This window comes from Mastigoproctus giganteus, chromosome 14, assembly GCF_048544385.1.
Source record: "Mastigoproctus giganteus isolate SK-2022 chromosome 14, ASM4854438v1, whole genome shotgun sequence".
NCBI classification, from domain to species: domain Eukaryota; kingdom Metazoa; phylum Arthropoda; class Arachnida; order Uropygi; family Thelyphonidae; genus Mastigoproctus; species Mastigoproctus giganteus.
The window spans coordinates 120,233,067-120,257,807 of record NC_143588.1 but is presented as its reverse complement, the minus strand read 5'-3'; the positions used below and the strand labels follow the sequence as shown (position 1 = coordinate 120,257,807).

Sequence of the window (24,741 nt, the reverse complement as noted above, 5' to 3'; positions counted from 1 at the left end):
ACGTGACTCTCCTCTCCTGCACTAACACGGGTGCACTCCGTGTGCGCCACCCATGATGCTTTGCGCTTTCCGAACTCCACACGTCGTCATAACACGTCACATTTAATGCTAGGCATCATTCAATAAAAGTCTTTGAGCGGGAAGCTGCTATCACTGTGTGACTGCTCTTCGGACTGGTTGTGCAGTAATTCCGTGCTCAGCTCGATATCTTCGACACGAAGTGGAACTGAAGCCGTACGTTTAGTTTTTTTTAATTATTATTAAAATATGCTTTGTGAATGTCGGGTAATTAATTAAATTGCTGTGTTTTTCAGCGGAGTATTTTTCAGTACTTTCAACTGCAATATGGCCCCACTGCAGTTTGCAAACACGATTACCATATGTGGCACACCCGTTTCGTTATTTTAGCAAGATTCGTGATTTCACCTTAACCCGATAGCCTTGCACTACAAGGCTCTATTGGAGGCTATACGCAGTTTACCCTCTGGATTTGTTTTTAAGTGAATAGCGGATACCTCCTGCTTCTTGAAACACACCAAGAAATAAATATTATTGAAATATTAACGTGACTAACCACCCGCTAGTGTTAGTTAGGGTGTTTATCCGTTCCCTTGCCGCTGTTTTAAAATGGGGATTCGTTTTCCTATTTAAGAAGATATTCGAAACTTTCCTGCATATCTGTGTGCAACATTTGAATCCTGCAACTAAAACACTTTACAGTGAAATTTTTCCTAACGGACACCTCTCTACAACGGACATTTTCAAATTCCCCAAATCATCTCCATTGGTTTTAACGTGTTTTCAGATTCTGTCTAGCGGACATTCTCTCTAACGGACCCGGTCAGGCAATGTGCACTGTTTCGTTTAGGTTAGCACTTAATTTGAGCTCCCCATAACGGACAACGGGCGAGTTCACGGCCCTTTTCTAGGAACTTTTCTTCCACGTATTGCCTCAATCGTGTGTTTATTTTCTATTTCCGATTCTCTGAATTTCATCAAGGTTTACGTCGCTGTCCTAAACGCTTTTTCAAGAATTTAAAATTTCTGATGAATTCGGTGTATGCAGGGAGGTGGCAAATTTGGTCGGCCTTTCGTCTTTTCACTTCCAGTTTCAGTTTTATTCAGTTTCGTGTGAAGTGCACAATGTCTTCTCGTAAACATTTAACTTTAAAAGATAAAGTCGAACTCATAAATGCGCATGATCAGCAAAAAAATAGTGTTCACAATCTCTCTGCAAAATTCAAAATCAGGAAGACGCAGTTAAGCGACATCCTAAAGAAAAAAAAAATGAACGGCTGAAATAATTATTAGGGAAAAGGCTTTGGAGAAATCTACGGGAGTAAATGAGTTCAAAGCTTCTGTGGGATGGCTAGACAAGTTCAAAACTCGCATAAAATTTCTTGGAAAACTGTAAGTGGTGAAGGTGGATCTGTTGATACTGGGGTTGTAACAGAGTGGACCGTCAAATTGGAAGTGTTATGTCATGATTTTGAAGCTAAGGATATTTACAACTGTGACGAAACAGGGTTGTTTTTTAAAGCTCTTACTGAAAAAACAATGAGTCTAAAAAACGAAAAGTGCTAGGGCGGAAAAATTTCTAAGGAACGCTTCACTGTACTATTGTGTTGAAATACGCTGGAAGACTTTGAACAACCAATTGTTGTAGGAAAACGACAAAATCCTCGTTGTTTCAAGGGCATAAAGTTGAATCTTTCGAATGTCGACTGGAAGTCTAATAAAAAAGCGTGGATGACACGAGATATCATGAGCGAATGGATAAGTCACTTCAACCAAAACATGATTCGTCAAAACAGTAATATTATTCTTTTCGTGGATAATGCTGCATCTCACCCACACATTGAATTGTCCAACATTCAAATCGTTTTTCTGCCACCAAACACATCTGCAGAGTGTCAGCCCTTGGATCAATGGATAATAAAAAATTTTAAACTCCACTACAGAAAACGTGTTTTAAGACATCTCATTGCAAACATGAACGATGTAACATGTGCGAGTGACTTTGCAAAGAAAATCAGCATCCTAGATGCGATTCAATGGATTTCCTTTTCAGTAAACGCAATTAGAAAACAAACTGTCGTGAACTGTTTTTATAAAGTCTGGCTTCTCAAAAATTGAAGTTGTGAGCAGCAATGTGGAGCAACAAGAAGAACAATAACTTCAACATCTATCGACAATGGGCGATATTTCAGCAACAAGTAACCCTGGCTACAAAGATATAGACTCGAACCTCACTACAGAAAATGGTGCTCTAGATATCAACGACAATATCATCGATATTGTTCAAGATGTTCCTCATGAGGATGAAGAAATGGAAGGAGGTCATTCTGTGGAAGAACATATTAACGGCGAACCACCGATGAAAATGGAAGAAGCGCTCATACAAATCAATCGTTTAAAAATGTTTTTTGCCGCTGAAGACGATACTGAAGGACTTTTGATGGGTTCTCCAATCCAAAGAAATGTTGAAAAAAATATTACCATTAAGATGCTGAAGAAAATAAGTGATTACTGTATGCATTTTTCTTAAGATAAACTCATAACATGCATAGCACAATTGTATGTATACTATTTACAAAAATATTGTGCAAAATCTGTATATAATTTAATTTTACCTTAAACGTTTGACGATTTTTCTTAATCTCGTGTGTATGTAATAGTATATTATTTACAAAAGTATTGTTTAAAATCTGTATATATTTTTATATATTTTAATTAATTTTACATTAAGGAAATGCAAAAAAAAAACGATTTTTCTTTCTTTCCTTTTTTTTTTTTTTTTTTTTTTTTGCATTTCCTCGAGATGAGCCAGAATAAAAATAACTGGGCACCGTTTATTTGAAGCAGTAGGCACTAGTATGCGACGTAAGCTATAAGCTTGCCTACTTGCCAATGACAACTAACCTAATTTGGTGGTGGATTGTTTTTTTAGGTTTTTTTTTTAATTTCTTTTCAGACTAAATAAATACCTTAAAAAAAATGTCTTGTAGAAAATATAAAAGCGGAGCTGAAAAACGAAAAATATAATTAAATAGAGAAAAAGAAAGAAGTTAATGTCATCGGAATTTATAGTCCATTTTATTTAGAATACAAATATGCAAACTGGGTATCGTTATGTCCCATAGGGCCCGAAATATAGACATTTTTGTTACTCATTCACTTAATTCATTTAGAAGAAACTAATTGGCTAAATAAAAGAGAATAAATTGTAATAATCTGAACAGTGAAATAAACTTTAAATACAATCAAACTGAGTGAAAATTGAAGGTAAAAATCACCTTTTCCATTCTGAGTGTTGGTTATAATTTGGTGGCATTGTTAAGGGGTGTACTAGGTCGATTTAGTGAGAGAGAGGGGGGGGGAGATTGAAGACTGGGGAGGAAACAGATAGAAGAATAGGGACGGATAGAGTAGGCATCCCCAAAGAGGTCAGTGGAGACGAGCCCCACCAGGCGAAATATTGGGGGTAGGCAGGGAGGAGAGGAGACAGTGATCCGTCTCCTCCATTCCCTGCCTGGGGATGGGGTTTTAAAGGGAACCAGGTTAGAGTACCCAGTTCGGATCGCCAATGGCGTGTTGGCAGCAAAGCCGCAGAATGTCTTCGTCGGTGTCATGTCCAAGGAGTGTCGAATCCGGTATGAAGGTCCAGCTGCCCATCCCGCTCTGGGGGTGGGATATGTTAGCTGGCAGTGGGGAACCTACCAGGTGAAGGGGGGGGGACACACATTTACTTCATTCGTAATGTACATTCTCACTCTACTTGCATTCTTTTTTTTTTTTTTTTATACTTTTGTCTTATTTTATAATTTTTTTTTATTTATTTTTATTTTTATTTTTTTTTATACTTTTTTCTTATTTTATAATTTTTTTTTTATTTATTTTTTTTAATACTTTTTTCTTATTTTATAATTTTTTTTTTTATATATATATATATTTTTTTTTTTATTATTTCACTCAACTCATTCATCTTTTTCTCACACACCAGGAGGGGATGCAATGATGGGTAGCGTAAATTTAAATACTAATTAAAACCAGGGTTAGTGTGTACTTAACTTAGCATTTGTGGTTTGTGTTCTTTTCTCTCACGCTTGCACTTTTATTCATTCTTCTAGCTCTCATCTCGTTTATTCGACTCTTACTTTCTGCACTGCACTCTCTGGGCACCGCAACTTACTGTTATTCTTCAGTTGTGGTGCAGGCCTAGCTGCAAGGTGTTTTTTTTTTTTTTTTTTTTTTGCAGGCCAGGGGAGAATGCAGTGATAGTGTTTATGTGGTTTGTAAATGTTTGTTGGTACAATATATATAAAGTAATGTAAGTTATTTTTAACTTTGTATTCTTTCGGCCAATTACATTTGCTCTTCTGCTCATTCCCATTCACTTTCTCTGCATGCATTCCCATCCCCTCCCCTACACTGGTTTGGGGCCCCTACACATGGCATGGTAGTCATGGGGAGTTTTGTTATGTCAAGTTTCTGTCAGGGTGCAGAATTCTGCTACCCTAACAGTTTTTAAGTCATCATCTGGGCGTGGTGGGAAACTTGGGCAATTTTACTATTGATTATTGTTTAATTGCTGGGGGGCTGAAATTGCTCTGCGCATTTCGAAAACTTTCTGTGTGAAAGATGTAAAAGATTTATAATTTTGCTCTTCTATGATGAAGAGATGTTCTTCTCCCCTGGGAAGGGGACCAATCTGTGCTATTAGCTCTGTTCTGGGGATGTCATATATTATACATTCATAGAGAATGTGTGCCCAGTCTTCACTTTCGCCACAGGTGCAGTTTGGGTCATCGGTCAGGCCTAAAGAGGTTAGTTTCGCCTTTAGGGAGCCGTGCCCTGTCAATATAAATGATGTAAAAAGTCCAGGGGCATACCACTTAGGTGGCTTTGGGCTGACCATTGACACCAGTGGCAGAAACCGTTTGGTGACCAGACCTCTGGTTTCCTGCTCCCACTTGGTTTGCGATAGCTCGTGGAGCTTTGTGGCTATTCTTTTTCTTTCATCATTGAAGGTATTGGTTGTATCAAGGGCTATCCCCAGAAATTCTGTGGGTATGCCCTTTTTAAATCTATAATATAAGCCTCTTTTGGCTACTTCCAGGTAAAGTGGGAGAGTTCCGGCCAGCAACTGTAGTGCAGGTGTGCTTACTGTGCGACATGCTCTGGTAATAGTGAGTAGTATTGTCCTTTGTATCGATTCTAATTTATTCCTATTTCTTACTATGGCCGAGCGGATGAACCACGCACCGGCTCCATAGGTGATAACAGGTAGGAACATTGCACGGTATATGATTGCCAAGGTCTTTCTTTTGAGTCCCCAGTCTGCTCGACTGATCCTGGCAATCATACCTGCATAATTTCGCACTTTCTTCGCCAAGTAGATCAAATGGGGGTAAAAAGTTAATTTTGAATCAAAGACCACTCCAAGATATTTTAGTTCTGTTACCATTTTTATAGTGATTGTGTTAATTTTGATTTGTGGACGTCTTCTTATGTCCAAATTACCTTTTAGAAGTATTTGTTTGGTTTTTTCAGGCGATATTTTGAGCATGTGCATTTGTGCCCACTCCTGCAGCTGCAAGAGAGCGGCATTTGATCTTTGCTCTACAACCACTCGTGAGTTGCCTTTTACAAGGAAAATCATGTCATCTGCAAAGGCCAGGCTTTCCACGGGGCCCAGATCCAAGGCTAGAAATTCATCCAGAACAATGTTCCAAAAGAAAGGGCCAAGGATTGATCCCTGCGGGCAGTCTTTATTCACAGGGCGTGTAATTTCCTGGAACCTTGTGCGTACTGAGACACTTCTGTCTGTAAGGTAGCTGTTTATTACCTTATAGAGGTTTTGTGGGGCATTTGCCTGGCGAAGTCTCCTAAGGACACTAGGCCACCACAGTGAGTCAAATGCCCCAGCAAAGTCAATGGAGATTGCCAGCATATATTTCTCCTCTGTATTTTTAACTGTTGTCAGTAGGTGGTGCATGGCATCCTCCGTAGAATTGCCCTGCTTAAAACCATACTGATTGTTGGAATGCAAGCTTGCTTCTGTGTAATATTGAGCTAATCTGCTGTATATTAATCTTTCGTATATTTTCCCTAGTACAGGGAGTAGGGCTATTGGTCTATATGATTTGGGATCAGTAGGGAGTTTTTCAGGGTTTTTCAGGATTAACCTTAACACAGCTTGCTTGTTTCCATATTTTTGGGAATATACCTTCTGTCATACAGTTATTATATAGTGCTATTAATTTATGTGGTGCTATTTCTGCTAATTTTTTGATAATCTCAACCTCTAAGAGGTCAAAACCTGGGCATTTATTGTTTTTGGTTTTAGATAGTGCTATTTCTAAGTCTTGTATAGTGAACAGAGGTTCAATATTGGCATTGTCATATTCAGTGTTTTCTTTTATAATGTCGAGTTGGGTGGGGGAATGATTTCCAGTTTCAGTCTGAATGATACTGTCTAGGATGTTATTTACAGAATCCACCCAACACAGGGTTGGGGTTCCATCTGGTTTGACAGTAGTTTCTAAGACATCTCCTCTTGGCAGCTTGTTGGTCACTATTCTGTAGACAACTCCCCAAGGGTTATTGTTTCCAGTAGTTCCCACCAAGTGCTTCCAGCATTCCTTTTTCTTATCTCTTATGAGGGCTGTATACTGATTCCTGAGAGTTTTATAAGAATCTCTCAGTGCATCCACCTCATTTTGTGACCAAGATGTTCTGGCTCTTTGAAAATGTCTCCGTGCCTGGTGTACCCTACTTCTGAGTATAGTCAGTTCGGGACACCACCAGGGAACTGTCTGCTTCCTCGGTTTTTTCCGTGGGATAGACAGGGTTGCTGTTTTTGTTAAAATGTTTGTCATAGTCAGTGCTTGCTCGTCCGGGCTACAGTTGCCTGATCTAGACCACTCATTTTCCTGTTTTTGCAGCTCAGCTGCTGTATGTTCTGCAAACATCTGCCAGTTTGCCTTTTTAAGGTTATACCTTTTGATATCCAACAGAGAGTGTTGGGTTGTTTGTAATTGCCTGTTTAGTTTGAAGGAAATGGCTCTGTGATCTGATGTGGTCCAGGCTGGCTGGACACACCAGTCTGTGATTTTATAAGCTATTGAATTGGTGGCAAGAGTGATATCAATGTCACTCTCCCACATGGTACTGCTAAAAGTTGGGAGGTTATTTGGTTGGTTTAGCACTTGAAAGGGTGAGGTGGCTATGTAGTCTGAAAGTATCTGGCCGTTGTGTGTGCCTGCTCTGTCTTCTGTACGGCTATGCCATAAGGCTGACCGGCAGTTGACATCAGCACACACTATGATATTTGCAGTAGGTAGCAAGTTTGTGACTACTTGTAGGTATTCAATAGTTGGATTTATATCTTCACCTGGTCTGGAATATAGTGAAATAATGTAAAACTGTCCTACAGCACTGGTAATATGGGCACACACTCCCACTGGGGAGCAAAGGTGACCCACCTTTGTGACTGTAAGGTCAGTATTTTTAACTACTATTGCTGGGGAAGGGACACCTGAGGTGTATTCTATTATTTTATAGTCTCTTGGGTATCCCTGAACTCTACCCATATGTGCGTAGGGCTCCTGGAGTACCAAGATATCTATATTATTTTCTTCCAATTTGAGTTTGATCTGATCTACAACGGCTCTTGCTCTTTGAGCATTCAATTGGACAAGATTTAGAGCCCTAGTCACATTTATGTTTTCAATCTGGCCCATAGTTCGTCCTAGATTGTATAAGTTTTGCCATTTTTTTATAACTGGGGCATTCATCATCCCTGATACTATGTGTATAGTCAGTCAGCCGTGCTGCCTTGCAGGTAGCACATTTTGGCTGCTGAGACTTATTTTTGCAATTTTTCTAATCGTGGCCAGTGACTGCACAGTGACCACAGACAGGTTCTTTCTGAGTGCAGTCTCTGGCAATGTGACCATATTTATGACAGTTAAAGCAACTTTGGATAGGGAAATGTTCTCTAAATCTATGACTGGTCCAGCCAGCATAGATTCTCTGTTGTCCCTGCAATACCTTCCAAATTTTTGGTGTAATTTCTGCAATTATGTTGAGTTGTCCATTCCTTTTGTTTTTTGTTGCTCTTTTCAGCAGGAATTCAGCAGCAAATTCATCTATTGTCATTTCATTGTTAAAGTTTTTGAAGTAGATATCCATCATGAATTCTTTTTCTATTACTGACACAGGTACATCAAAGATTATAATATTAGGGTTTTTCCATTTTGGTTTTTCAGGGAGCAAGCCCAGTTTTTCAATTTCAGGATGGTTTTCTATTTTTCTTAGATCTTCTTTGCTTGCTACCTCGATCAGGACTCCATTATTCCTGATTTTCCGCATGTTGTTTATCTTTATTTCTCTCAGATGAGGCCTCAGCTTTGTTACCACTGTGTCCTTAACTGCCTCACTGGTTTTATGGGTAGAGTCACTTAATAATCTGAACAGTGAAATAAACTTTAAATGCAATCAAACTGACTGAAAATTGAAGGTAAAAATCACCTTTTTCATTTTGAGTGTCTTAATGTGTTAACTGCTGTTATACAAAAACAAATAAAAAATAATCTGTACACAGACTTAAGACTAAAAGTAGTCAAACAAATTGATGATCTCATTCACTTACTACCTGAACATTAAGACCTAAAAACTATTAGTCAGACTTGCAAATAGTCATCTGCAAACTAATTGTTACAGAATAATACTAATAATCTCATTATATACAATAAAACTGACACACTTAAGACTAAAAGTAGACAAACATATAAACACACAAATTGATGATCTAATCCACTTATCAGGAACTCGGAAACTGACTAAAAGAACATTTGGCTGACACAACTGACTGCAGCTATCTCTTCTGAAATATTATCTATAACTTGAACAGAAAGGGTCATTTTCAAAGTTTCTTGGTTCAATTCTCTTAAAAGGAGGTTCTTGCTGCTACTTCCTTATTGGTAGCCATTGAATGTTTTTTTTTGAACTTCCAAATACTACTCCGATTGGTAGTAACAGTTGGCAGTTAAACAGTTGGTTACTGGTTTGGCTTGTAACCTAGTAACCATAGTAACAAGACTATATAAATGAAGAGAAAAGTAATACAGCAATATCAGCAGCTAATATTCTGGTCTTTTTTTTTTTTTCACCACTGTTACTTTCTTGTAAGTAGAAAGATGTTAGAAGTAATATTATTAAAAGATTGTTGTGTTAGAACCTAACTTTACTTAGATGTTATGTAACTGTAATTTATTAAAATGTGAATAACCTGATTTCTATAGGACTTAGATGCATGGGTGTGAATATCTGAATTCTACACTTCCTGTTGTATAAAACTGCATAGCATTCAACACTCCCTAGATGTTAACTTTGGAGCTATGCTACTTTCTGTTTAAAACGTTGTATTTCTGCTGTTATGTGGGACTTGGATATTAGTGTTGTAAATTTATTGATCTAACAAGCGAATGACATCTTGCGTCGCAGAGTGGCAGATTTTGCAAATCGTTAATTTTATATATAGTCCAAGAAAGTTGAAAATTTCTCAGCAGGTAGTGGATATAATATCCTGTCAAACCTGTTATTTGCAAATTAAAGTGAGCAGTATTTATGGAGAAACACAATGAACAATTACAAAAAAAAAAACAGTATATATCCGAAACAAACCGGTAGAGGGCGAATAATATCGTCCGGTTGTATAGTCCATTTTATTTAAAATACAAATATGCAAACCACGTATCATTATCTCCTACAGGGCCCGAAATACAGACGTTTAATGGAATTTTTGATTTTATGGTACTGTAATGTGTTTGTGGGGAAAATTATACGGGAAGGTCATTGTTTCGAGAATTAAAAACAATTTTTAAATTGGAGCTGCCACCCACTACAAAAGTTTTAACTGTTTGCACTGCCTTCAGTTGGCATCCCACCAAAACAATATTTCTTTTAAAAAATAGGGAACTGGTGATTTGAACCGATTTTGTCGCTCATAATCCTTTGCGGGGAAGACGGGAAGGCGTTAAAGACCACGTGACTCTCCTCTCCTGTACTAACACGTGTGACTCACCGTGTGCACCTCCCATGATGCTTTGCGCTTTCCGAACTCCATACGTTGTCATAACACATCACTTTTAATGCTAGGCATCAAAGTCTTTGAGCGGGAAGCTGCTATCACTGTGTGACTGCTCGTGCAGTAATTCCGTGCTCAGCTGGATATCCTCGACACGAAGTGGAACTGAAGCCGTACGTTTAGTTTTTTTTAATTATTACTAAAATATGCTTTGTGAATGTTATCGAATGAGGGTAATTAATTAAATTGCTGTGTTTTTCAGCGGACTATTTTTAACTTTCGGCTGGAATATGGCCCCATTGCAAACACGATTACCATATGTGACACAGCCGTTTTGTTATTTTTGCACGATTCGTGATTTCACCTTAACCCGATAGCCTTGCACTACAAGGCTGTAGTGGAGGCTATACGCAGTTTACCCTCTGGATTTTTTTTAAGTGAATAGCGGATACCTCCTGCTTCTTGAAACATTTGAAGAAATAAATATTATTAAAATATTAACGTGACTAACCACCCGCTAGTGTTAGTTAGGGTGTTTATCCGTTCCCTTGCCGCTGTTTTAAAATGGGGATCTCGTTTTCCTATTTAAGAAGATATTCGAACCTTTACTGCATATCTCTGTGCAACATTTCAATCCTGCAACTAAAACACTTTACTTTGGAGAAATCTATGGGAGTAAATGAGTTCAAAGCTTCTGTGGGATGGCTAGACAAGTTCAAACTCGCATAAAATTTCTTGGAAAACCGTAAGTGGTGAAGGTGGATCTGTTGATACTGGGGTTGTAACAGAGTGGACCGTCAAATTGGAAGTGTTATGTCATGATTTTGAAGCTAAGGATATTTATAACTGTGACGAAACAGGGTTGTTTTTTAAAGCTCTTCCTGAAAAGCAATGAGTTCAAAAAAAGACTGTCGTTTTCAAAGCCGCTAAGTGGATTTTTGTTAATTATTGATTTGAAATTATTGTTTTTCTAAAACTTTTGATTTAAATTTAGTAGTATAACATTATTTTGTGATTTTCTGATTGATTTGGTGTATTTATTCTTTACTCGGCCTTGTAATTGCGTAAAAGTATCGTTAAGGGTTTCCACGTGTTTCAACTCCGCTACCGTTCGTAATTTTCCCGCCTTTGTGATACGATATACCGTACTAGATAGCGTTAGTTGAACTTCGTTAGCAGTTAAATTGTACGTTTAAATAAATACATATAACGACTTAGATTACAAACGTAATATAATTAATTATATTTAACATAATTAATTATACATATAACCACTTAGGTTACGTAACATAAATAATTAGTAAAAACAAATAATTAATACATAACTTGATACGAAAGTTATATAAAGGAATTTCGTAGATACCACTCGTTACTGAAACATAAATATTCCGTAGATAACACTCGTTACTGAAACGTAAATATAGCGTTATAACTGTGTTTGGATAGAAGTTTAGAATTTAATTCTGTACAGAAATTGAAATTTTATTGAAAGTAAATCTAAATCATGACTCAAACCAGAGCAGCAAAGCAAAGGGCTCAAGCTAATGGGAATGCTGTGGCCCAGGGGAGAACTGAGGGGGGCAGTTGTCCTCTGAATCACAGCCTTGTAAGTTGCACTATTTGCTTGATGTTTGCGGAGCAGTCAAGTATGGGACATGATACTGCCATGGGGGATGTCTTTGTGTGTGTGCGATGCAAGGAGTGTAAGGAGATAAGGCGACAACTCAGCGTTGTAATGGGCTTATATGAGAGCTTGAAGGATAGGGTGGATGCCCTCGAAGGATTACAAGTGAGGGGCCCATCAAGCTCTCAGCTGCCCACACCAATGCCAGAGCTTGCACTTGGTCATCGCGGAACACAGCGGCAACCCCCAAGGCAGAATGCGCTGGTCCCAAAGGAACTAGTAGTTGTTGGTGACTCTATTGTCAGGGAAACGGGAAACATGCTTTGTAAAAAGGATAGGTGGAACAGGACCAGGGTATGTCTGCCAGGGGCAAAAGTTGATGACGTTGTAGAGCGGATATCATCTTTTAAGGGCACAAAAGGTAATATAGTTGTACACGTTGGCACTAATGACATTAAGAGTAGGACACCGGCGGAATTACTTGACAAGTACAGATCACTGATGAAAAAAAGCCGTGAATTAGGGTTGAAATTGAAAGAGTCTGCAATTCTGCCCAGACACGATAGGAGGGAGTACATGATGACAGCCCTATCAATCAATTCGGCCCTCGAAAGATTGTGCAGGGCTCAAGGGGTAGAATTTTTTTCAGCCTGGTCTGTACTTGTTAACAGGAGAGACTGCTTCTACAGGGATGGGATACACTTAAATAGAAAGGGTGCAAGAATGTTTGCTGATGCTATCGAGGCAATGTTAGGTGGGTCGGAAAACTGCTAGATTGGGGGGATACAAGGACTAATAGATTAACAGTAGCCACTGGCAGAGGTGGAAGTGATTCTTGCACTGCTTCTATTGGAATGAGCCGAAGCCTGGAAAATAAGATGCAGGATATTTCAGAGGCTGCTGAGAATCATTGGGGTACAAGTAAACACATGGATTGTGTTAGGGTAGCTAAGAAAAAGAACAGGTGCATGTATACTTGTGTGTACACCAATGCTAGGAGTTTAGTAAATAAATTTGATGAATTTGAGGTATTGCTCAAAACATCAAAGGCAGATATTGTGGGGATTTCAGAGACGTGGTGTCACACAGATATAAGAAATGCAGAACTGGAATTTGGGGAGTACAATGTCTACAGAAAGGATAGACAGGATAGGAAGGGAGGAGGGGTTATGCTATTAGTTAGAAAATACATAAAATCCAAGGAAGTGAGGCCAGTTGACATCGCTGGACAGTGCAGTGTCGAGTCAGTTTGGTGTGACATAAGCATTAGGAGATCAAAATTGAGAGTAGGAGTGTGCTATAGGCCTAATGACTCTGATGAGTATAATAAGAAACTGTTCGGAGAAATAGAGTGGGCCAGTAAATCAGAGAGTCTTATAATGGGGGATTTTAATTTCCCGGATATTGACTGAATTTGGGGGCTGGTCTCTCACACAGTAGCAAGGCTTTTGTGGATTTATTGGATGATTGTTTTCTACATCAGCATGTTCGTGAGGCAACAAGAGGGAGCAATACTCTTGATCTGATTATCAGAAGTGATTCTTCATGCATTAAGAACCTGCAGATAAATGAACCACTAGGTGGCAGTGATCACAGTGTGTTGATATGGGATTTACTCAAGGAGGTAACTACCATTAGGGGTAAAGGGAAGGGGTATTGCTTTCGTAAAGGCGACTACAATGAACTGAGACAGTATTTAAATTCTATACAGTGGGATCAACTGATGATATTGCCAACAGCAAATTCAAAATGGGAAGCATTCAAAGAACTTATCGTGGAAGCTACTAGGCTTTACATACCAACTAAGAAATATTGTTCAAGGTTTAGGCCTAAATGGTTGTCAGATGAACTAATGAGGCATATGGCAGAGAAGAAAAATGCATGGGATACATACAAATTAACACGTGACACAGACGCCTATGATAGATACAAGTTGATCTGTAACCAAGTTACAAAGGAGGTTAGGCAGGCGAAGGCAGATTACGAGAGATCCGTGCCAAGGGATGCGAAATAAAACAGGAAAGAGTTCTTTACTTATGTAAACTCTAGAAGGAAGGGGATGAATCAGATTGGTCCACTTGAGATCGATGGGTCAACTGTTGATGACCCTGCTCAGGTAGCTAACAAACTAAATGAATATTTTGCATCGACATTCACACATGAGGAGTTATTCAGCAAGGGGAATGCCAGAGGTGTATTGAACTCTAGCAGTAAGCTAGAGAATCTTGTAATAACTGAGAGCAAAGTGGAGGAGAAATTGTTGAAGATAAACACAAGAAAGGCACCTGGGGTGGATGGGATCTATCCAGTTATATTAAAGGAGGCAGCAAAGGAGGTAAGCAAACCCTTAGCCATAATTATGAGAGCTTCCTTGGACTCAGGGGAGGTACCCATGGACTGGAGATGTGCAAATGTGACCCCAATTCACAAAGGGGGATCAAAGGCTGACAAAAGTAATTATAGACCTGTGAGTTTAACTTCTCTTCCTGGAAAATTAATGGAGGCACTGGTGAAAGAAGCACTGCAGGATCATCTAGACAAGACTTCAGTTATAGCAAGGACACAGCATGGTTTTGTTAAGGGTAAGTCTTGCCTGACCAATTTGATTGGATACTATGATGCAGTCACAAAAGAACTGGATGCAGGGAATAACTTTGATATTATATACTTGGATCTTAGAAAGGCTTTTGATACTGTTGCACATGGAAGACTGCTGCACAATTTGGAGCAGTGTGGCATTGGAGGCAAATTGCTGCTATGGATAAAGGGGTGGTTGAGGGGGAGAAGACAGAGAGTGGTAATCAATGGACACTGCTCATCGTGGACTAATGTTATTAGTGGAGTCCCTCAGGGTTCAGTATTGGGGCCTTTATTGTTTTCTGTATTTATAAATGATATTGATGATGGTATATCAGGCTTAATGTCCAAGTTTGCAGACGATACGAAGGTTGGCAGGGTTGTCAAGGACACTACTGACACTATGCTGCTGCAACAGGATTTGGAAAGGTTGAGCAGATGGGCTTCGAGGTGGCAAATGAAGTTTAACATTGACAAATGTAAAGTACTACATATGGGAAACAGCAACCCCAGAGCAACGTATCAACTCTGTGGTACTACACTGACAGTGGTAGAGAATGAAAGGGACCTGGGGGTGGTTGTGCAGGCAGATATGAAGTTCTCTGAGCAGTGCAGACGGGCTGCAAGAGTAGCTCATGGTATATTGTCAATGATATATAGGAATTTTTCTAGCAGGGATAAGGAGGTGATTATTCCCTTGTATAAGGCAATGGTCAGGCCACACCTAGAGTACTGTATACAGGCCTGGAGGCCTCATTTCAAGAAGGATGTAGAGCTGCTGGAACGATTACAGAGAAGGGCAACTAGATTGGTGAATGGGACAAAGGGGTTCTCTTACGAAGGAAGGCTTAAATTTTGCGAATTACAGTGTCTGGAAACTAGGCACCAGCGAGGTGATCTGATAGAGGTGTACAAAGCCTTGAATGGTTTGAGCATGCTCAATGCTGATGGGATTCTTCCTCTTGCTCAGAATAATCACCTGAGAGGGCATAAATTCAAATTGAGGAAAGACAGATGTAGGATAGATGTGCGGAAATTTGCCTTTAGCCAGCGGGTGGTTGGTGGGTGGAACAGATTTCCATCCCTTGTCGTGGAAGTTGATAGCTTAAATAAGTTTAAGGCTCAGCTGGACAGGTATTTCGAACGAACAGAGGGGTGAAGTGGAAGTAGTTATTTTTATTTATTTATGTTACTTTTTTTTTTTTTTTTTTTTGGCTGATGCTGCATAAGCTTGCTTTCTTGCATCAAATGCCTCTACTAATGCTAATGCTAATGCTAATGCTAAAACGAAAAGTGCCAGGGCGGAAAAATTACTAAGGAACGCTTGACTGTACTATTGTGTACAAATATGCTGGGAGACTTTGAACAACCTCTTGTTATAGGAAACCCACAAAATCCTTGTTGTTTCAGGGGCATAAAGTCGAATCTTTTGGATGTTGACTAGAAGTCTAATAAAAAAGCGTGGATGACACGGGATATCATGAGCGAATGGATAAGTCAATTTAACCAAAACATGATTCGTCAAAACAGAAAAATTATTTTTTTCATGGATAATGCTGCATCTCATCCCGAGATCGAAATGTCCAACATTCAAATCGTTTTTCTGCAACCAAACACAACTGCAGAGTGCCAGCTCTTGGATCAAGGGATAATAAAAAAAATTAAACTTCACTACAGAAAACGTGTTTTAAGACATCTCATTGCAAACATGAACGATGTAACATGTGCGAGTGACCTTGCAAAGAAAATTACCATCCTAGATGCGATTCAGTGGATTTCCTCTTCAGTAAACGCAATTACAAAACAAACTGTCGTGAAGTCTGGCTTCTCAAAAATTGAAGTTGTGAGCAGCAATGTGGAGCAACAAGAAGAACAATAACTTAAACATCTATTGATAATGTAGGATGCTTCAGCTACAAGTGACCCTGGCTACAAAGATATAGACTCGAACCTCACTACAGAAAATGGTGCTCTAGATATCAACGACATTATCATCGATATTGTTCAAGAAGTTCCTCATGAGTATGAAGAAATGGAAGGAGGTCATTCTGTGGAAGGACATATTAACGGCGAACCACCGATGAAAATGGAAGAAGCGCTCATACAAATCAATCGTTTAAAAATGTTTTTTGCCGCTGAAGAAGATACTGAAGGACTTTTGATGGTTTCTTCAATCCAAAGAAATGTTGAAAAAAATATTACCAGCCGGAAGAAGATGCTGAAGAAAATAAGTGATTACTGTATGTATTTTTCTTAAGATAAAGTCATAATATGCATAGCACAATTGTATGTATACTATTTACAAAAATATTGTGCAAAATCTGTATATAATTTAATTTTACATTAAACGTTTGACGATTTTTCTTAATCTCTTGTGCATGTATATAGTATATTATTTACAAAAATATTGTTTAAATCTGTATATATTTTAATTAATTTTACAATAAGGAAATGCAAAAAAAAAAAATGATTTCTCTTTCTTTCTTTTTTTTTTTTTTTTTTTTTGCATTTCCTTGAAATGAGCCAGAATAAAAATAACTGCATACATCGTTTATTTGAAGCAGTAGGCACTAGTATGCGACGAAAGCTATAAGCTTGGCTACTTGCCAATGACAACTAACCTAATATGGTGGTGGATTGTTTTTTTAGGTTGTTTTTTAAATTTCTTTTCAGATTAAATAAATACCTTAAAAAATGTCTTGTAGAAAATATAAAAGCGGAGCTGAAAAACGAAAAATATAAATACATAGAGAAAAAGAAAGAATAAATAGAGAAAAAGAAAGAATAAATAGAGAAAAAGAAAGAAGTAAATGTCATCGGAATTTATAGTCCATTTTATTTAGAATACAAATATGCAAACCGGGTATCGTTATGTCCCGTAGAGCCCGAAATATAGACATTTAAGTTACTCATTCACTTAATTCATTTAGTAGAAACTAATTGGCTAAATAAAAGAGAATAAATTGTAATAATCTGTACAGTGAAATAAACTTTAAATACAATAAAACTGACTGAAAATTGAAGATACAAATCACCTTTTTCATTTTGAGTGTCTTAATGTGTTAACTGCTGTTATACAATAAAAAATAAAAAATAATCTGTACACCGACTTAAGACTAAAAGTAGTCAAACAAATTGACGATCTCATTCACTTACTACCTGAACATTAAGACCTAAAAACTATTCGTGAGACTTGCAAATACTCATCTCGAAACTAATTGTTACAGGATAATACTAATAATCTGATTATATACAATAAAACTGACACACTTAAGACTAAAAGTAGATAAACATATAAACACACAAATTGATGATCTGATCCACTTATCAAGAACTCGGAAACTGACTAAAAGAACATTTGGCTGACAAAACTAACTGCAGCTATCTCTTCTGAAATGTTATCTATATTTTCAAAGATTCTTCGTTGAATTCTCTTAAAACGAGGTTCTTGCTGCTACTTCCTTGTTGATAGCCATTGAATGTTTTTTTTTTAACTTCCAAATACTACTCCGATTGGTAGTAACAGTTGGCAGTTAAACAGTTGGTTACTGGTTTGGCTTGTAACCTAGTAAACTAGTAACCATAGTAACAAGACTATAGAAATGAAGAGAAAAGTAATACAGCAATATCAGACATAAAATTCTGGTCTTTTTTTTCACCTCTGTTACCTTCTTGTAAGTACAAAGATGTTAGAAGTAATATTATTAGAAGTAGAAGAGTGTTGTGTTAGAACCTAACTTTACTTAGATGTTATGTAACTGTAATTTATTAAAACGTGAATAACGTGATTTCTATAGGACTTAGATGCATGGGGTTTAAATATCTGAATTCTAGACTTCCTATTCTATAAAACGGCGTAGGATTTAACACTCTCTAGATGTTAGTTTTGGAGTTATGTTACTTTCTATTTAAAACGTTGTATTTCTGCTCTTACGGGAGATAAATATGTGGGACTTGGACATTAGTGTTCTAAATTGATTGATGTAACTAGCGAATGACACCTTGCGTCGCCGAGTGGCAGATTTTGCAAATCGTTAATTTTAAATATAGTCCAAGAAAGTTGAAAATTTGTCAGCAGGTAGCGGATATAATGTACTGTCAAACCTGTAATTTGCAAATTAAAGTGAGCTGTATTTATGGAGAAACACAATGAACAATTACAAAAAAAAAAAAAAAACAGTATATAGCCGAAACAAACCGCTAGAGGGCGCGTATCATCCGGTTGTATAGTCCATTTTATTTAAAATACTAATATGCAAACCCCGTATCATTATCTCCTACAGGGTCCGAAATACAGACGTTTAACCGAATTTTTGATTTTATGGTACTGTAATGTGTTTGTGGGGAAAATTATTCGGAAGGATTATTGTTTCAAGAATTAAAAACAACTTTTTAAATTGGAGCTGCCATCAGCTGCTAAAGTGTTAACTGTTTGCACTGCCCTCAGTTGGCATCCCACCAAAACAAAATTTCTTTTAAAAAATAAGGAAATGGTGATTTGAACCGATTTTGTCGCTCATAATCCTTTGCGAGGAAGACGGGATGGCGTTAATGACTAACCTAACCTGTGACTCACCGTGTGCGCCTCCCATGATGCTTTGCGCTTTCCAAACTCCATACGTCGTCATAACACGTCACTTTTAATGCTGGCGTCATTCAAAAAAAATCTTTGAGCGGGAAGCTGCTATCACTGTGTGACTGCTCTTGGGACTGGTTGTGCAGTAATTCCGTGCTCAGCTGGATATCTTCGACACGAAGTGGAACTGAAGCCGTACGTTTCGTTTTCTTTAATTAATTTTAAAATATGCTTTGTGAATGTTATCGAATGACGGTAATTAATTAAATTGCTGTGTTTTTCAGCCTAGTATTTTTAACTTTCAACTGCAAAATGGCCCCACTGCAGTTTGCAAACACGATTACCATATGTGGCACAGCCATTTCGTTATTTTAGCACGAAATTACGATTCCTGATTTCACCTTAACCCGATAGCCTTGCACTACAAGGCTGTAATTTAGGCTTTACGCAGTTTACCCTCTGGATTTGTATGTACTGTATACCTTTCTGTTTGAAACCGTTTTTCTTGGGCGAGATGAACAGTTTCAGCCAGCGCGCTCGCTACCATTTCACTTTCCGGTGCATAAATTAAAAATTCCAGCCCTGTGACGAGTGCCATAGATCTGCCGTTTAAGGATGTGGCACACAGCAGAAATAGGCTGTTGAGATCGCAATCTCCGATAGCTACAGTATGTTTTTTATTATAGTTTATTGATTATATATTTTTATTTTATTGGAAATTAAATCGCATCAGTTTTAGACTACTATATATTTTATTTTATATGCTTGTATTTTATTTTATTGTGAATAACGTGTTTTACTTGCAGGATTGAAATTTGTTTATTTGAATACCGGCTGGTGTAAAATCTAATTGTTCAATAGTAGAGTGTAGTTGAATATTAAATAATCCTTCGTTCGGTGAAGTGTACTGTTCACGTGCTTCGTTTCTTCCCTGGTAAGTATCGGCAAAGTTTACTAAATACTAAATAAATATAAGTTAAATCATTCTGCAGAAATCTTTTGTTGGCATGCAAATTCAATCATTTTTTGCATTTCCTCGAAATGGGCCAAAATAAAAATAAGTGGACACCGCTTATTTGAAGCAGTAGTCACTAGTAAGCAGGGTAAGCTATAAGCTTGCCTACTTACCAATGACAACTAACCTAATATGGTAGTGGATTGTTTTTTTAAGTTTATTTAATTTCTTTTCAGATTAAATAAATAGCTTAAAAAATGTCTGGTAGAAAATATAAAAGCAGAGCTGAAAAACGAAAAATATAATTAAATAGAGAAAAAGAAAGAAATAAATGTGCCAAAATATTAAAATTTTTTACAGTCGAAAATATGAACGACAATCTAAACGATATAAGTGCAGTGATAAGCGAAAAAGAGAGAGAGTATCTTAAAAGAAGAGAAACAGAAAAAGTAACAAATTGCATATAACAACACCGAAGAATTACTAGAACTAGAATCACAGCCGAGAACCTCTAAAAACAACTTTGATTTTGAGGGACATTCAGTACCAGACAAAAATATAGAAGACCTAGACGACGACAACTTCTCTGAAGTCTCTCTTGCTGTTTTGCAAGAAGATGGCGATAAAGAGGCTTTAGAAAATGCAGAGGTGTTCGCTGAATACAGAGTTAAACGATAATTTTATTAATCGCTGTCTCTCACATGAAATGTGTTATTCCCAAAACAAAGATGCATAAAATATATATCCAGTTTCAATAAGGAATTACAAAGAACAAAACAGATAATTTTCAAATAAGTACTTTACGAAAAAAATTAAAAATGCTCAATTACTGGCAAGATCTTGGTTGTGCTATTCTACCAGTGTGGGAACGGTTTTTTTGTCCAGTCTGCAAACTTTTCTCTAAAATCCCTTCTCAATACACAACCGGATTCTCTGACTGGAAACATATAGGACTTTGTTTAGAAAGTCACGAAAATTCTAATGAACTTAAGAACTCATTGTTAGTATGTTTAACACGTAAAGAAAATAAGTCTGTTATCGACAAGCAGTTGCAGGAGCAACTAAGAAAAGGTACGGAATATTATTGTTATTTGGTTTTTTTTATGAGCATTAGCAACTAAGGCCATATTGCTCCGGGATATGCAGTTGTCATACCCTGACCTTTCCGAATACAGTACTGTCTATTTGGTGGTGACGGGCTCGAACCCTGTTCTAATCAAGAAACGTTTCCTACGCACTGCTGCTCCTTCCCACCTGGCTACGGAGGTACAACGGAATACTATCACAATGATTTGTTCCACTGTGACCAACTAGGACATTTTATGACACCGGAGGTCAAACTCGCAAATCCGGAGAAATCGGATTTTATATTTTTCCGCTACTTAAAACTATACGGAAAAATATAAAAAGAACATGAAAAAATAATTAATTATGAAACACAGCGTTTAAAATGTGTTTGTGAATGAATAGTGGCTGCAATTTTATATTTATCAGAGCATAATTTGGCGTTCAGGGGCAATAGCGATTTATATAAAATGCACAACGGTAATTTCTTAGGTCTCATAGAATTACTTGCAAGATTTGACCCAATCAAGAAACAACATTTGGATCGACGCGTAGAATCAGCATGGCGTTCCTATTTATCTCATAGAATAAAAGACGAACTGATTTCTGCTTTGGCTAAAAAAGTTAGAAAGGAAATAATAAATACAGTTCGAAAAGCTAATTATTTCACAATTGTATTAGATTGCACTCCAGCCGTAAGCCATCAAGAATAATTATCTGTTATTTTAAGATATGTTAATGTAGATAACTCTGAAAGTGACGTGAGTATACAAGAACGATTTATTTGTTTTGAAACAGGAAAAGGGTTATCAGCAAAAATTGAAATTAGAAAATGAGGAACTAAATTTAGGGAACTGTCGAGGACAGGGGTACGATAACGGAGCTCGTATGAGAGGTTTGTATAAAGGCGTGCGAGCACTTATCCTGCAAAAGAATTCCAAAGCACAGTATATGCCCTGCGGAAGTCATAATTTAAATTTAGTGCTTGGAGACATTTCAAAATCATCTCTCGCAAATTCATTTTTTGGGACTTTACAAAGCATATATAATATTTTTGCAAGTTCTGGGATATATTAAAAGAGCGTGTCAAACATCTTACTCCAAAACCACTGTTAGAAACGAGGTGGGAATGTCGCCTCGAAAGTGTGAAATCTGTAAGATACCAAGTACCACAGTTTTCTCTAGTTTTGAAATACCTTTATGAACATACCAGCGACATGAAAACGAAATCAAATCCAATCAATCGAAAATAAACTTACTTCATTTGAATTTTTATTAACTTTGGTCATTTGGTATGACATACTGAATGAAGTAAATATTGTGAGCAAGATATTTCTATATTCAAATATAGATATCGGTACTAAAAATTCACATTTAAAAGGCCTTTTAAAGTTTTTTTGAACAGTATCGTGAATCGGGATTCAAATCTTCTTTAATAACTGCAAAGGAAATAGCTGAAGAATTACGAGTGACATCTGAATTTAAGAATCAAAGAACTGGACGAAAAACAAAGCAATTATGTTATGAAGGAACCGATCAGCCTATTTCATAAGACATATGTTTGTTTATATAATTCGGGTAATATTCAAAAACTGATTGAAAACGATCTTCTTAAATGTTGCAAAAACTTCAATGCGACCTTGCAAGATGATACTGATTGCATTGATTTATTTAATGAAATCAAAATTTGTCGTCGAGTTTTACCTTCTAGGATCACAGTATTACAAAATTTACAAACTCGAAAGAATATTCCTGTCTTTTTTTTTTTTTTTTTTTTTTTTTTTTATGTAAACCCCAAACACGAGAGGTTTTAGAACCTATAGTACTTAGTGCTTGGGTAGGATAATAATAAATAAATACGATAGGTATTAGAACCTATAGAGCTTCGGTTGGAGGTTGAGAAGATGAAAGAAGATATTTGTTGATATTGGACTTGAACTTCTGTAGATTGCAATTTTCAGGAAATACGTATGAAGGAAGGTTGTTCCAGAAAACGGCAGTTGAATGAATAAATGAGGAAGATGAAAAGTTGGTTCTGTGGGTTTGAAGTTGGACAGTAAATGGATGTTGACTGGTGGCGGCACGTGTTCGGACTGTTTTGAAGGAGAGAGCGGGAATTACAGAAGCCAATTCAGAAGAACAGTGCCCGTGGAAGTACCAGTAGAAGGGGCATGCAGCAGAAACCGTACGTCTATGAGACAGCGAGAGGAGAGACTTTCTTAAAGATGAATTATTAATTAACCTAACTGCCCTCTTCTGAATGTAATCAAGAAGCCCGAGAGAGGTTTTGTGGGCACGACCCCAGATGTGGGAACAATATTCCAAGGTAGGGCGGATTTGCGATTTATACAGAGTGAGCAGCTGTTTGGAAGAAAAGTAATGCCGAGAGTGAAAGAGAAAACCAAGTTTTTTAGATGCAGAGGAAACAATATTTGTAATGTGCTTGTGCCAAGAGAGATTAGAAGTCAGGGTAATCCCCAAAAGAGATATCATTTTGCCTAGAAATCGGAGTGTCCCTAAAGATAAGCATAGGAGCAGAAGAATCCTTTTTGCCAGATATAAGACAACACTGAGTTTTAGAAGGGTTGAAATCAACTAAGTTGGCTTTGCCCCACTGGAGAAATACCTGAAGATCGGCATTTAAGGAATTGGCAGCAGATTTTCGAGAAGTTAAAGCTGATTGAGCAGAACAAGGTTTCTCAAAATGGAAAGCAATGTGCTATCATCGGCAAAACTATGGATAGGATTTCCAGTCAAAGGAAGGTCATTAATATACAAGAGGAAAAGAGTGGGGGAAAGAACTCAACCTTGGGGGACACCGGCATTAGTGGAGAAGTTAGAAGGCAGAGAGCCATCTACCATCACCCTCAGTGAGCGACCGGAGAGAAAACTGGATAACCAATTACTGAAAACAGTTGGCAAACCATAAGATGGAAGCTCGTTTAGAAAACCTTTATGCCAAACACGATCGAAAGCCATTTACATGTCAAGAGCAACTACTTGTGTTTCACTGAACCTTTCCATTGAATTAGTCCATAAATGGGTAACAAAAGCCAGAATATCACCAGTGGATCGACACTGACGGAATCCATACTGGCGATCATTAATCAGACGGAAGGTTTCTAGGTAGTTTAAGAGTTGGTGGTTAATTGATTTCTCCATTACTTTAGAAAGAGTTTATTTTAGATATAGGAAGCATCTTTTAAAGCTCTCCGTGTCCAACTCGCTAATAATTCATGGGGAAGGCGATATCAATTTTCCAAAACATTGTCATAAAGTTAGATTTTGGAGGTCTAAACTGGTTAATAATTAAGCACCGGTTTATTTCTTTTTGGTCCTATGCTATGTTCCTGTGAACATGAAGCCCCGAAAAGTTCTTAAGGAATGTAGAGAATAACCCCAAATCCCCCCCGTCCCCATATCCAATTATTATAACCCTAAATTTAACTCTTAATTCCCACTACAGGACCAAAAAGAAATAAACCGACCCTTAATTATTAACCAGTTTAGACCTCCAAACTCTAACTTTATAACAATGTTTTGCAAAATTGATATCGCCTTCCCCATGAATTATTAGCGAGTTAGACACGGAGAGTTGGAAAAGAAGCTTCCTCTATCTAAAATAAAGGTAAGCCCTGTTGATTCAAAATATAATAGAATATAGGAAATATCGAGCACCTAATAGCTCTCTATTATCAAATTTAGAAAGAGTAGAAGTAATTGCAATGGGACGATAATTGGATGGGAGTGATTTGTCACCCTTTTTAGGAACTGGCTGGATATGAGCAAATTTCCAAGCAGAAGGAAAAACACCTTTGGAACAAGAAAGAGAAAAAAGGCGGCAAAGAATA

The 24,741-nt window shown here is 37.5% G+C and overlaps 1 protein-coding gene and 1 long non-coding RNA gene across 2 annotated transcripts in view; both read left to right on the top strand.

Moving 5' to 3' along the window:
• LOC150075688 (uncharacterized) overlaps window positions 1–24,741 on the top strand; it is a 303,494-nt gene that overhangs the window by 95,235 nt on the left and 183,518 nt on the right. The gene's annotated exons all lie outside the window — the stretch shown is intronic.
• Window positions 18,969–24,741, top strand: part of LOC150075689 (uncharacterized) — a 38,965-nt gene continuing 33,192 nt past the window's right edge. The window contains exons 1-2 of the long non-coding RNA XR_016547917.1: window positions 18,969–19,065; window positions 19,677–19,804. This is a non-coding gene — a long non-coding RNA (uncharacterized LOC150075689). The remainder of the gene's footprint in view (window positions 19,066–19,676; window positions 19,805–24,741) is intronic.